This window comes from Vicia villosa, linkage group LG2, assembly GCF_029867415.1.
Source record: "Vicia villosa cultivar HV-30 ecotype Madison, WI linkage group LG2, Vvil1.0, whole genome shotgun sequence".
NCBI classification, from domain to species: Eukaryota; Viridiplantae; Streptophyta; class Magnoliopsida; order Fabales; family Fabaceae; genus Vicia; species Vicia villosa.
In genome coordinates, this window is record NC_081181.1 from 158744988 (window position 1) to 158748085 (window position 3098).

A 3098-nucleotide genomic window follows, 5' to 3' on the forward strand; every position below is an offset into this window, starting at 1 on the left:
TTTCATTTTCTTATGAAAAGGTCCAAAACATGGTGTATTTTATGATCTAGCAATAGAGTCAATCGTGAGTGGGTTGGCCAAGCCTGGTAATTCTTTAGTATTTGGCCCAATATCTATATCTCCCCTTAGACGGCAAGGATTCTTCAGTGAAGATCTAACATTTATATTGCCTCTAGGGTGACAAGTGTTGGACAAATGACTCCAAATACAATAGGGGGTGAATTATGATATTTAAAATTTGCGATTAATTTAAAACCTTTTCCAAACATGTAAGTAGTATTCACTCGCAAGACACTAAGGAAACTTTGGTGAAAAATAAAAATATTTAGAGAGAGAAGATACATAAATTATGAAGAATTAGAAAATCCGAAATTCTGGTGTGGATTAAAGTGATGAGAAGCCTCCTTTTTATAGGAAAAATTATGGCTAAAAATGAAAACAATCCATGGGTCAAATAAATGACCTAATCGATTAGGTAATTAGTTAGGTACTTGAAATAATTGATTATTGCTGCTCAAGTTGAAAAGTTTTAATATAGAGTTGTTAAAAAGCATTAAGACATTGTCATAATCGATTAGGCTTCATTTTTAAGATTAGGGAAATTTTCTAAACGATTAGACTATTTAAAATTTTCTCCTAATCTAGCTGACAATTCCCTAATTGAATTGGCTAGGCCTTAAAAATATTTTTGGGTCTTTTTTAGTTGAATAGAGGCTTCATAAAATGTTTTAAGTGTGTGTGTGTGTGTGTGTGTGTGTGTGTGTGTGTGTGTGTGTGTGTGTGTGTGTGTGAGTTGCCTTAGTATCTTAGGAGTTATTCTCCTACTATCATAAGACTTTAGTCACTCAGACAGAACCTTCGCTAGATGTATCGTTCATATAAGCACTTTACTAGAACCTTAAATCTTCTACTTGACACGGCTTGAGATATTTTCAAGTTAATCACCATAATCAAGGAGTTGGAAAGATATCACCACCGACTTCATTATTCATTTGCATTGTCGTCATTAAAACACTAAGGAAGATTGTCATTAGGATCATCAACTTCATACCTGCAAATACATAGAACCACAATAAGGACTCTTTAAGAAGATCCACCCTTTATATTGCCTCTTGGGCGACATGGATTCTTTAGAGAAGATCCTTTATATTTCCTCTTCGATAGCAAGAACTGTTTAGAGAAAATCCAACATTTTATATTTCTGCTTTAGCGACAATGGCTCTTTAGATATGATCTAGCGTTTAAATTGCCTCTTGGACAACAAGACTCTTTAGATAAGATCCATTGTTTATATTGTCACTTCGGCGACAAGGGCTCTTCAAAAAAGATTCAAAAATTATATATTATCTAATGAAGTTATCCTTTTGAAGGTTTCATACTTTATGAGAGGATGGTAACAAAGCTAATTTAAGAAAGTTCATACATTGCTGATTAAATGCCTCTCGCTTTATAAAAATAGAAAACAGTAAATGGTTAGCTCTAATAGCATCTCGAGTTAACTGAGTTCTAAGTATGAGTTTTTTATCTAGCTACTCGAGTTTGCAAGTTCTATGAAGTAACTTTTGACACATACAGTATGGACCTTTCTAAATAGGCTGTAGTTTTCCCAAACGAGTTGGCACATCAACTTTCATGAGCACGAGGTTGCTCTCATGCATTTCCTTTGTTTGACGGAGAATTCTCTAATATTAACGACATCATGGGTTTTGTTGATCCCGCTGGATGCACACCTAAGCCCTGCCTCATTTTTACTTGGATGCTGAAAAGGTAACGAAAGTTATATAATAGGCTATCAGCCATCCAAGATCTCACGAGGTAACAATAAGTTAATAAATCTCTTATTCCAAATCATGTTCAAAATCAACAAACCACTGATGTTGGGGTCTTCAAAGTAAATATCTCTTATTCGAATTAATTTTTGTAATTTATTGTTTTCGTTTTACTTTTTATTTCTCTATTCCATTCAAATTTATTGTTCAGTTTCTTTATACATTAAATTTTTTTAATTAAATCATTTCATTTTTAACTAAGGTTTAAATGTAATCAATTATATATATATATATATATATATATATATATATATATATATATATAGAGAGAGAGAGAGAGAGAGAAATGCTACTTGTCGCGAACAACTGTATCACGAAATCATCACGATAGTGTATTAATGACCATTTGCCTTGAACCTATGCGCAACCTGGGGTGGCGCCAATGTGCATTTTCTTCCTTTAAGCCACCCTAGGTGGCGCCTACTTGCATTCCTTTTTTTTTTTTTTTTGATTTTTTACATATATATTTTTTTATTTTATTTTTAAAATTGTTGTTATTTTAACATTCATAAAATATATATGTATTAAATTATAGCAGAAAATAACTCGACTGTTCATGGAAAACAGAAATTCATTCATTAAATAAAAGGTACATAGAAAATAACCAACAGAAAAAGATAAACTAAAACATCTAAGAAATCACTACGGTTAAAACAATGTCATTGGGCCCATACATCATTTGAATGCAATCATTGTCGTATTCCACGTTATCCCAGAAACTTACCACTGCTCTGGTCACAGCATCGGTCCTTGTTTTAAGCATCTTGATGCTTCTGATCTGTTCTCCAGATTCGTACTCCCCATCTAAAAAAGACATAAGAGCCCTCTTGAGTTGCTCGACGGATCTGATATTCCAAAACATCACCTGCATGGGAGGTTTGACAGCAGAGTATATGACATGTCCGGTCCTTCTGCGATACTCTGGTTCCTGTTCGATACGCCATGTTGATCTCCGGGGCGGGGGCTCTGTTGTCCGGTGACATCCATCTGGCCTAATGCGAGACATTGTTGTGTTTGTGTGTTGGTGTTTGGTGTTTGTGTTTCTGTGTATAAACTCAACCCTGGGAACCCTAATTTATAATAGTAGTGGGTAGAAAAGGAGTGATGTTGTGTACTGTTTACAAGCACGCCTAATCTGTATGATAAATGCAGACACACTGATCAATGACTGACTTGATGGGACTAGACGAACGCATGCGTATTTGACTGTCCAAAATAAAGAGTGGCAGTATGGGCCATAAAGACAATTTCACTACGAGACAAATACAT